Below are 11,898 nucleotides of genomic sequence, written 5' to 3' on the forward strand. Positions count from 1 at the left end.
TCAGTCTTAAAGAAAAAGCATCTATGTCTGGTTAGGTAGAAATATATTTTGTTAACTGCTGAAGGGAGAAGCACAGTTAAACCAGCTGAGAGCTCAAGAAGGAAGGACTGCTCAGAAAGACCACAGAGAGGTTGATTTTTATTTGCTCTCCTGTAACTGGCCCATCAAAGACTTTTATACCTGGGGGTGGCTAAGGAGATAAACTGTGGACACATTTAAAGCTGAGAAGCTAATCTATTTTTAAATCCACAAAAAAATAATTGTAATGTCCTTTGTTGTATATATTTTCCCTCTTGCTTTTCCCCCAGTAGCTAAGAATGGGATACATGAACAGTGATATGCATTCTTTCAGGTCTTGTATCTTCACAATTCCCGTCAATGACAGTGATCGTCCCAAGGTTATCAACTGAGCTTTCTGGTAGAGCAGGGATTTGAATTCATAGCCAGCTTTATCCGAAGACTCCAGCCACTACATCACACTGGCTCTGATTTTGATTAAGCATGCTCCTGTTTGGGAGGCCAACCATGGCAATTTTCAGCATGTCACCAAAATTAAGGACGAAATGTAGTGATACTTCTTGTGCACACAGCTAACAGTGGTTTTCATCCAAGATGTTGTTCATTTTGGTGGCAAAACACTAATTAAGAAAATCTTTATGAAGATATGGCTATTCTCTGGGAGCAACTCAATTTCAGTATGCACATTAATCAGGGTTCAGTTACTAAGCCCTGAACTTAGGAAGTACTCACAATGAAATAGCAGTGTCTTCCTCTTGCCCCACCACACAATGAGTCAAGCATATTTTAAATATTTCATTTGCAGATAACACCCTGATCAAGATTGCAATGTTCTCTATCAATTTCGCTGTCTGGCTCTAACAAAATTAAATTCATTTTCATCATGTTTAACTGAATCATGATACAGCAAATTCATGACTTCCAAGCAGATAAGAAATGTCTCCCACTTCTCTTTGAGAGTGACCTGGTGGGCCCAAAGTAAATTAAATGTGGCTGAGTTTTTAGGATTCACCTCACCCAGAGGTCAGATGATCAAAGCAAAAACCAGACAGAAGGTCCATAGAGGGTCATTATATGATTTTAAAATTAGGTAGGAAAGAACCAATGGACAAACAGAGAGATATCGCTGGCTTCATGAAAACCAATGTTGTGCAGTGGTTTGAGTGCTGGGTTAGGACCAACCAGTATTCAAATTGTTGCTCAGCTGCAGAAATGTAATGGGTGACCTTGGGTCAGTTATACTCTCTCTTTCTCAGAGGAAAGCAATATCTCTCCCTCTTGCCAAGAAATTTATTGCTTCCACTTAGGGTTGCCACACATCATAAGTAAAAGTACATAACAAGCCACTTACCAAAGGGTCAAGCCTGCAAGGTATCTTGTCTACTTTAGATAGGGTGAAAGATGAAGCTAGGTATGTGAAGGCCAGGCAACTGTCATAAATATTTGCATTAATTCCTCAACCAGACCACAAAAGGATCACATAACCAAATAACTTCAGCCTCCCACTACTCCCCCCCCCCCCCCAAATAAGTAACATAGGATAATATCTGGAGACAACAAATTCCTTAATACTTCTGGTTTCTTATGTTGTGAAACATATTGAAAAGTTAGGTCCATCCCAACAGATTGTAACTAGAAATTCAGTTTTACAGCTGCTTTCAGCCAAAAAGACCTTTGAGCAGCCTGCCTCATGCACTTGACCCTGGATGGCTTGAACAGCACACCTGCCAAGTTACTTCCAAAACATCCTTGTGCCAAATGGTGAAAATTGAGCCTCTCTCATGTTGTAGTCCTTTTCAGCATAAAAAGCTGTAAAAGAATCTTGTAACATCCTTGAGAGTTCTAAGGAAAAAAAATTCTAAAGAACTCTATTCCACTCCATCAGATGCAGTTGAATGTCTCTATTTACTGGATGCTTTACAAAACTCTAAGAAAGGTTCATCCCCATCATATCCTGCTTGCAAACTTTACAAAGACATCTTGCTGGTGTTTGCTGAAGACAAAACTGTAGACCAGATATTTCTGTACTCTAATCAAGCACTCAAATTTAGAAATAAGGCTTACTGAACCCAAGCAGATAATATTAGTGAATAAATAACCAGAAGGCTGACATACATATGATGTCTAGTGCCTATGGTTTCATTTCTGCACTTCTGGCATTTTCTAATTTCTCCAGCGCAATTCTATGGTAGACTTGGGGCAGAAGCCCTTTATTTCAATGTGCTATTCTCTGTGGTTTTGCATAACCACATGAAGTCTGGGAACATATCCCCTGCAGATACAGAGGCTTTACAGATTATAAGAATTCCAGTTCTCTTCATGGACAAATATATTGACACTTAATATTATGCATTTAATTTATTAGGATATTTATAAACCACCATCTATCAAAAGATATTAGGGCTATGAATAATGCATGTTTAAATTAATTGGACACAAAATTGTCCAAAGTTCTCAAGGCCTTTTTCATATGTTGTAGGGGCGCTGTAACCAGGACTACATATTTTCTGAAGTCTGAGCTAGTCTCTCTTCTTACATAATCAGCTGTGTCAATGCAAACCAGAAAACTTTTTGCGTTCTGGCACTATGGTGACAGTGACCTTAGCAAATCCCAGAGGCAAAAGAATCTCTGCCTCCACTTGAAAGCTTAGAGGCTATTACTTTAAAACTCTTTTGTTTCCTTGTTATTGACAAAACACACAAGGTTTAAGGAGTCCAGGAACATAAATGGATTGGTAGTAAGTTTAGAAATATGAGAATCTTCACCCTCATAATATCATTTCCTACATCATTGACATCATTAATATCTCTTATCCCCCGTTGCAATTTTCTTTCTGTTTTGTAAAATTAAAACAAAATATCAGCAAGAAAATGAGACCTCCCATTTATACAGACAACATACTCTTTATGAAGATAAATGCCCACTATGCGATGGACAAACACTGTCTACCGCAATTTCTTCCTTGAAAATTCATCAAGAATAGAATTAGCGAGCTTTTGCAGCTGCAGTTTACTTTTGCATTCAAATGAAAACAGGAACCAAACTAGTTTGGCAAGCCCAGAACCAGGGAAAATAACCAACCAGCAGACCTGGCAACTATTATGATTTGAAGGATTTATATCCCGTTTACTAATCTTGTTGGTTAACAAAACATTTAGAACGTAACAAAAAAGGTAAGCAGAGGCTTCCTCCAGACTTGTTCACAAAGTAGAGGAAGTCTTGTCTTGTGATCTAACATTGTTTACTGAGGCATTCGTGTCTTTCGCACTACATAGTTATAGAGCTATAGTTCCGTTTAAATGGATGTGGTTTCATGCTATGGGATCCTGGGATTTGCCTTGAAAGGAGAGGTCTTTAGGTTCTCAGCTAGGGAGCTCCCTGGGACCTCAAAAGACACATCCCAGGATGCCACAGGATGGAGCCATGGCAACTACAGTGGAATTACAGGACTGTAATTGCATAGAGTGAAAAGGCATAGAGAAGAGGAATACAAAACATTAAAAATGTCTATGTTTTAATATATAGTATAAGCACATGGTGTTAAAAATGTTGTCTATCAGATCTATCCAGTCTATTTTGATTCTTTGTTGGTCACAGAGGAAAAAGGAGTGCTCTCTCCCTCCTCTGCCAGCCTTTCCATTCACCTTGCACAGAATCCTACATACAGTAGAATCTCACTTATCCAACATTCGCTTATCCAACATTCTGGATTATCCAACACATTTTTGTAGTCAATGTTTTCAATACATCATGATATTTTGGTGCTAAATTCGTAAATACAGTAATTACTGCATAGCATTACTGAGTATTGAACTACTTTTTTGTCAAATTTGTTGTATAACATGATGTTTTGGTCCTTAATTTGTAAAATCATAACCTAATTTGATGTTTAATAGGCTTTTCCTTAATCCCTCCTTATTATCCAACAGATTCGCTTATCCAACATTCTGCTGGCCCGTTTATGTTGGATAAGTGAGACTCTACTGTACTTGCCTATCTGAACTTCCCAATCATCAATGACAAAGTGAGCCATGAAATACCAGATTGCACTATATCTGTATTTCACTATTTAAGTCATCTGGGAATTGCAAACATCTCCTAAAGCAGAAAGTCTGCTCTTCAATGAGCAGACTGCAATATTCCTTTCTTTTCCTCTAAAGTCTACTACCATACACCATTTTCTTACACTAAAAAACCCCCAATACTATTATTACATACTCATATTATGAGTATGTCACACTAGAAATCTTCTAAGACGCTGAGTCAGACCAAAGATAAGCTCAATAGAGTCCAAATCTGCCACAAGAAACAATATTGCCTAACTTACTAATACTCCTCTATTTTCTGGTATTGTTCTCAAGCTCTAGCAATTTTTAAAAGTGTGCTGAATAGAATGAACTCCTACCCCAATCTGCTTAACAAACATATGTTGATATTTCTATCACATACAAAACATTCTAGTCTTTATTTCTATACTTTATGTATTGTTTCCACCAAAAAGCATCATAAGAGAATTATGTAGCTGGTATCGATCTGGGCCAGTTAACATCTCCAAACGAAGGATTCCCCCAGTCAGCTACCAGCCAGGCCCTGAAATTGCTGGCCATTAAAATGCTAATTCAGGTGGCAAATTGCAACATTCACACATACTTCAAGCAGACAAGAGTTCTTTCCCTTGCCCTGGACATTCCAGAGATATATAGACCTCACTTACTTAGTTTCCAACAGACCCCTCAACCTCTAAGGATGCCTGCCAAAGATGTGGGTGAAACATCAGGGGAGAATGCTTCTGGAACATGGACATAGAGCCCGGAAAACTCACAACAACCTAGTAATTCAGGCCATTAAATCCTTGACAACACATGAAAAGATATTCTCTCTTCTTTCCGTCTTTCTTTCTTTTCAGTTTTATAAGATGAAATAGTTATAACTGACTACAACATTCAAGTACACCTGTAGTCTATTTTTGGTAACTTTCATCACTAGATAACACATTCAAGTTATCTATGCTAGCATTTGCTCTTACAGCCAGAGAAAAGGAAATCAGTTTAAGGCTGAAAAAAGGTTATCACTTAGTAGCTCCTATAACAGGTACTTGGCAGGCCCAAGGATCCCAAATGATGCTTAGTAATCTGGAACACTGCAAGTTCATATAAACCGTGGCTGCTAAATTAACAACTTTTGTTCTGTTTTGAATATCTGAAACTTCTTCAGTAAACCTGAAAAAGAATATATAATTCCCCCAGGATTCAAATGTTTATGTAAGATTTTAAATATATTTTTAAAAAATTGTACAGTGACACAAACAATAGAAATTAATACCCGAGAATGTTTTTATATGTTTTGGATTTGTTGTCTGTTCTGTACCCTCTTCAAAGCCTGGAGAACAGGAAGCAGGGCAGAGATTACTATAAAAAGATATGTGATCCAGAATACAACAGACTGCAAAGATGAACAGTCTGTTGATGGAATAAGCTGGGAGGAGAACAGAATACAATTTATGTGCACGGTGAAATGTTTTTTCTATGCCCGGACAATCTCCCTTGCTCTAAAAGTCTAAAACTGCCTCAATGGTGGTTAGGTTTACAAAGAACCGGGCAATACAGAGTCTACCCAACAAGAGGCCGCCTTGATACAAGAAAAAGAAAATATAATGACATTAGACTATGTGGTCTGGAAATAAACAAGATCATTGATTAATTAATCATTCTTCTAAGTTATCTTTCCAGTTTTTCTGTCATATTTTACTCTCTAGAAACAAAATAAGGATCAACAAGAAACAGTGGACCCTTGGTATCAACTGGAGTTTGCATCCAGGACCCTCCATGGTTCCAGGATTCATGGATGTTCAAATCCCATTACATACAATGACACAGTAAAATGGTGTCCCTTGTATAAAATGACAAAATCAATGTTTTCTTTCTGGATTTTAAAAAAATATTTTCAATCTATAGAAGGTTGAATTTATGGATATGGCAGGCTGACCATATTTTGCAGTCTCCATCCTGTAAAATTCTTCTGCCAACTATATTTAACTATATAGCACAGTATTTTCCAAAATGACACCATCTAGGAAGTATTTTACTATAGCTCCCATCATTCACAGCAAGATGGGCAATGGCATCAGATTGGAGAAGGCTGATGATACATGTTGTTAAATATGTAAGAATTGAATTGAACCAGTTAGTCCGGGCCTGCTGAACCAGTTGCCAAATCTTTAGCCTGCTTGAACCACAACACTCTGTTTTGGATGAATGCGGGCTACCGAAGGCGAAATGGCTTGACTCCCAGACACCATGAAATTTGTTCTTTTTCAAACACAGTGAATCCATTGATAACATTTTGCACTCTGGCCTCTTAAGTATGATACAATAAATCTCTGTAGAAAAACATAATGCAATTCCCTGCCTGTCTGGCCAGAAGTAAGTCCAAATGTATTCAGAGGGACTCACCTCCAGGTGAATATGCACAGGAATCTGGCAGCTTTGAATTTATGGTAAACACAGCTGAAAACGACCTTGACTCATACTTTAAGAGACAAATCACTGCAGAAGTGCTAATATTTGAAAACACAGCTACAAAATTCCAACCTTTTTTTAAAGTTAGTGAGAAGTACATCTGAACCAACATAGAGGTGTTTTGCAGAGCAGAGATTCCACTATACATTGACACAGAACTTATTACTAATAGTATCTGATTTGTGTGGCAACCTCACAAAATAGTCTTGTTTTCTACAAAACATTCCAACTGAAATGCACAGCAATCAGTCCGTGGGGCAGAACTGCATTGTCTAACTCACATTTACTTGGGGTACATCTACAGTGTAGAACAAATGCAGTTTGACACCACTTTAAATGCCATAGCTCAATGCTATGGAATCCTGGGATTTGTAGTTTGGTGAGGCATCAGCATTATTTGGCAAAGAAGGCTAAAGACCTGATTAAAAACAATTACCATGTTTCCATAGCCATAGAATTTAATGTGTAGTCATTCTACACTGTAGATGTGTCCATAATCTCAATTTTGACTGGAATTTCTCAGTGTAGTCTTAACCTATACAGTAGTAGAAACGATGAAATACAGAAGCGTATGCCTGGAAACCTTCTCAGAAGCTGAATGAACAGCATTTATGGTACCACATACCCATCACCTTTGCATTTTCAGGGCCACTTTGGGGCAAAACCACCGGAGGCTGCTCACGAAGAGGGCCCTTGCCAGTGAAAAATAACACCACAATTCTTCTTGTCATGAAATCTGATATTACAAGGCAGTCGCTGAATCCTATGACAGAACAAACTTGGCAGTTGGAAAGGGCAAATAGGAATTCAGTAAGAAAAAACCGCCAAGACTTGAGAAAACAAACAACATATGGTGAAAACTGCACAGCAAATCATGGCTTACAACATTTGTTCATCATGAACTTGCATCGCCACCTCCACAGACGCGTCTTTGCGGAGACAAAACAATCCCCACATCGCATCCATACTATTTTCTCCCTGCCACACAAACACGCCTTTCAGCCATTTTATTCCCCCTTCCTACACACACACACCTTACACATCAGGAGCAAACAAGTACTAATTGCCCCACCAATTCCTGAAACAGTTACAGTGAACTTTTCATTCCTCCAACCTTCCCTGCAAAGCAGAAGGGATGCCTTCAAGTCAGGAAGGTGGGACCTTGTTTGTGAATCGGCTCCATCATTTGGGCAGGAGGAGTTTGCTCCCAAGTGAAGATGCGGGCCCATACCTAAAGTCCTCCCCAGCCTCAGCCCCAACATTCCCTGCCCTACAAACACCTCCCAGAACAAGTTCCTCCTGGCCCACCGTTTCTTCCCCCCACTTATTCCCTGTGCAGGATGAAGGAACAAAACCTCTGGCCTTTGCTACCCAAGCAGGCTGCTGCCTCACCAAACTGCAACAGGCCTTCTAGGTGGTGACCCCACAACTGTGGAACTCCCTCCCCAGTGGCATCAGAACAGCCCCCTCACTCTTAAGCTTCAGGAATAATCTTAAGAACTGGCTATTTAAGAAAGCCTTTGGGGATAAGTAAGACTGAAGAACGGCTAAGCGAAAGCTCAGCTGGTGCTAGAGCAGGCATGGGGCCTAAGTTGGGTCCTCTGGGTGTTTTGGACTGCAACTCCCACAATTCCTAACAGCCCGTAGGAGTTGCAGTCCAAAACACCCAGAGGGCCCAAGTTGGCCCATGCCTGTGCTAGACTTTTGGTATGTTTTAATCCTCGAAAGACTGTTTTAATTGATATTTATTTTAGTTTTATAATACTGTGTTTTACTGATAATTGTTATGATCTTAATCTGGCATTGAACTAATGCCATAGTTTGTAAGCCGCCCTGAGTCCCCCTTCGGGAGGGGTGTGTGTGTGTGAGAAGGGCGGGGTATAAGTACAGTAAATACAGGCATGGGCCCGGCTGTTAGGATTTGTGGGAGTTGAAGTCCAAAACACCTGGAGGGCCGAAGTTTGCCCATGCCTTGTAAATAATAAATAAATAACTCCGACGATGGCATGGCACTGAAGCAGGGCAGATGAAGTGGTCTCAAATTCCACGCTAATTCCACGGTGTGGATGCACCATCCTGCCTTCCTCTGGGGTCCGTCTTTGCCCTGTGGGCAGGCAGGGCGGCGGGGAGGCGGCCGGGAGGACAAAGCCTCCGTCCGGAGGGAGAGAAGCCGGGCATTTGGGCAGGCCTGCGGGGGGGAGGGGAGGGGAGGGGGGGAGAGGGACCGGGCGGAAGAAGGGTCGCCAGTGGGGCCCACCACCCCAACACCGCCTCTCCTCGAAGGGCTGGCCTCCCTCCTCCCTCCTCCCTCTTGCCCAGGAGGCCTAGCCGGGATGCAGAGGCCTGCGCAACTTCTCCCCCACCCCCCGCCTAGGCCCCGGATGGGGCTCGGCTTGGGGCGCCCCCTGGAGGGAGGGGCAAGGAGGGCCCCCAGCCCAGGAGAGACAAGCAGCGGGGCGCGGGAGGCCTCGAAGGGCCTGGGAGGGGGCATTACCTGTGCAAAGGCGTGGGGAGGGAGGGAGGAGGGAGGGAGGCAGGCGCTCAACGGAGGGGCTCTGCTCCCCAAGCCCTCCAAGCAGCGCTACCACCACCAGCAGCAGCAGCAGCCATTCATTGTCGGCCAGGGAGGCTCAAGAGAACGCCGAGCGCATCGATAGGGCCTGCTCGCCCGCGGCCCGGGAAGAAGAATGCGAGGAGGCCGGGAAGCCGCTCTCCTCCGCCCCCCTCCCCTCCCCAGGCAGGGCTAGCCGAGCCCAGAGACGGCGCCCGCTCCTCTCCTGGCCCCTCCCTCCCTCCATCCTCTCCTTGGCGACTGCGAAATCTCTGCCTCTGCTGCTGCTCAACTTGACGACTTTTTTTTCTCATTGAGTTGGACACAAGTTTCCTACTCCAGTGAAGGGGACAGGGTTAGGGTTAGAGATCCAAATAGCCTTCCTCACGTGCGGGGTTTACACACACACACACACACACACTACCTGGCCTGCACTAAACAGGAGTCTCCCTCCCTCCCTCCCTGACTGGAATGCATTCTCAGGCAAAATGGCCACATGAGTCACCTCAGGGACTTCCCACAAATCTGGCACCCTTATCGCTCTCTCATCCGGTAGGAATAAAGTCAGTTCGGCGAGGGATTCCCAATCCGCAAAGGGTTGCGACGAAACGGTTCTAGCCAGAATGTGATAACATGGTGGGCTCTGGGCTTGGCAAAGGGGGCGAAACCTAATTGGGAGGGGTAGACAATACTCTTGAAGACAGGAGCAGAATTCAAAACAGATTTAACAGGTTGGAGAGAGATGGGCCAAAACTATCAAAATAAAGTTCGACAGGGACAAGTGCAAGATACTCCACTTAGGAACTCATCATACTAAAGCAGGCATGGGCAAACTTGGGCCCTCCGGGTGTTTTGGACTTCAGATCCCGGCTGTTAGGAATTGTGGGAGTTGAACTCCAAAACACCCAGAGGGTCCAAGTTTCCCCATCCCTGCACTAGAACAAGGATCCACTTTAAATCCGGTTTCTGCCTCCTGCAAAATTCTGGGGCTTGTAGTTTACAAAGGGCAGGTCCTGGGCCTCACTAAACTACAAACCCCAGAATTCTGCAGGAGGGGATCCATGCTCTACTGCAGGCACAGTTTTGGACTTCAACTCCCACAATTCCTAACAGTTCAAAGTTTGCCCATGCCTGCTCTAGTGTGATGAGGCAGATAGGCAGAAAAAATGAAATTCAAAAATACAGAATGAGGGATGCCTGGCTCAACAGCACTATGTGTGAAAAGGATCTTGGAGTCCTTGTGGACAACAAGTTAAACATGAGTCAACAATGCGATGTTGCAGCAAAAAAAAAAGCCAATGGGATTCTGGCCTGCATAAATAGGAGTATAGTGTCTAGATCAGGGGTCTTCAAACTTTTGAAGCAGAGGGCCGGTCCACAATCCTGTTGTGGGGCCGAATTATCATTTGGAAAAAAAAATACAAATTCCTATGCATACTGCACATGTCTTATTTGTAGTGAAACAACAACAACGAAAGAACAATACAATATTTAAAAATGAAAACAATTTTCACCAACATAAACCTATCAGGATTTCAATGGAAAGTGTGGGTCTGCTACTGGCCAATGAAATAGTCAATTTAATTAGGATTGTTGTTGTTGTGTGACTTCAAGTCATTTCAGACTTTGGCCGAGCCTAAGTCTAAAATTAATTATTTATTTACTGCATTTATTTACTACATTTATATCCCACCCTTCTCACCCCGAAGGGGACTCAGAGCAGGTATATGTACATATAATATATTATATTATTAGCATAGCACAATATTAGCATTATATAATTCTATATTGAACTATACCATCATACTATTATATGTTATGTAATATATAGCATATAATTAATATTATTATATGGTATTATTATTTGTATTATATTGTATAATATAATATTATTATCAATATTATATGTATATACAATATATTATAAAATTAAAACTAATACAAAAATATTATATTATAAAACTGAGGGCGGGGGCCAGGTAAATGACCTTGGAGGGCCGCATCCGGCCCCCGGGCCTTAGTTTGGGGACCCCTGGTCTAGATCCAGGGAAGTCATGCTACCCCTCTATTCTGCCTTGGTCAGACCACATCTGGAATACTGTGTCCAATTCTGGGCACCGCAATTGAAAGTGGTGCCGAACAGAGACCCCCCCCCCCTTTTTTTGCACAAAAAGATGATTTATAATAAGGTTCACATATGAATATGTGAAACCAAGGTAGACCAGTAAAATAGGTTGGCATCCAAGTAGCATGAGACAAAGTGACCTTTTGGCTTGGCCAAAACTCTAACGACCCAGCTATTGTCTGAGCTGGCAGAAGAAAATTTGCATCTCTATACATCTGAGTTGATCTAATCATCTCTAGGGTAGCAGAAGAAAAAACCAGAAAAACAAGTGTGTCTATTTCCAATGAGATTTTATAATTTCAAACCCAAAATTGTTCCACCTATCTGCTTACATTTTATATATATATATATATATATATATATACACACACACACACACACACACACATACATACATATACACACACACACATATACATACATACCCTTTTCCCACCGTGCCCTTTCTTTTCTCTCTCTCAGCGTGTCCAACATCTCCACACACACACACACACACACACACCCGGCCATGTTGTAGCCAAATCTTTAGCAAAAATGTATCTTTTCCCCCCTTTCACTGATGCATGTATTACTATGTATCTCTCTTTTCTGATTCTGGGGTTCAGGATTTCCTCTTCCCTCCCTTTGAGCCCCAAAAGGCTCGCTCTCTCTCTCTCTCTCTCTCTCTCTCTCTCTCTCTCTCTCT

The 11,898-nt window shown here is 41.9% G+C and overlaps 1 protein-coding gene across 5 annotated transcripts in view; it reads right to left on the reverse strand.

Annotated features, from left to right (window-relative positions):
* Positions 1-9,261, reverse strand: part of nacc1 (nucleus accumbens associated 1) — a 39,035-nt gene extending 29,774 nt beyond the window's left edge. For 4 of the 5 annotated variants that reach the window (XM_062970512.1, XM_062970510.1, XM_008117469.3 and 1 more), the window contains exon 1: positions 9,032-9,261. The gene's annotated coding sequence lies outside the window, so the exon portion shown is untranslated. The remainder of the gene's footprint in view (positions 1-9,031) is intronic. The other variant, XM_062970511.1, reaches the window with a different exon arrangement.
* Between the last annotated feature and the right edge of the window lie 2,637 nt (positions 9,262-11,898).

Source organism: Anolis carolinensis, chromosome 2 (assembly GCF_035594765.1).
Source record: "Anolis carolinensis isolate JA03-04 chromosome 2, rAnoCar3.1.pri, whole genome shotgun sequence".
NCBI lineage: Eukaryota > Metazoa > Chordata > Lepidosauria > Squamata > Dactyloidae > Anolis > Anolis carolinensis.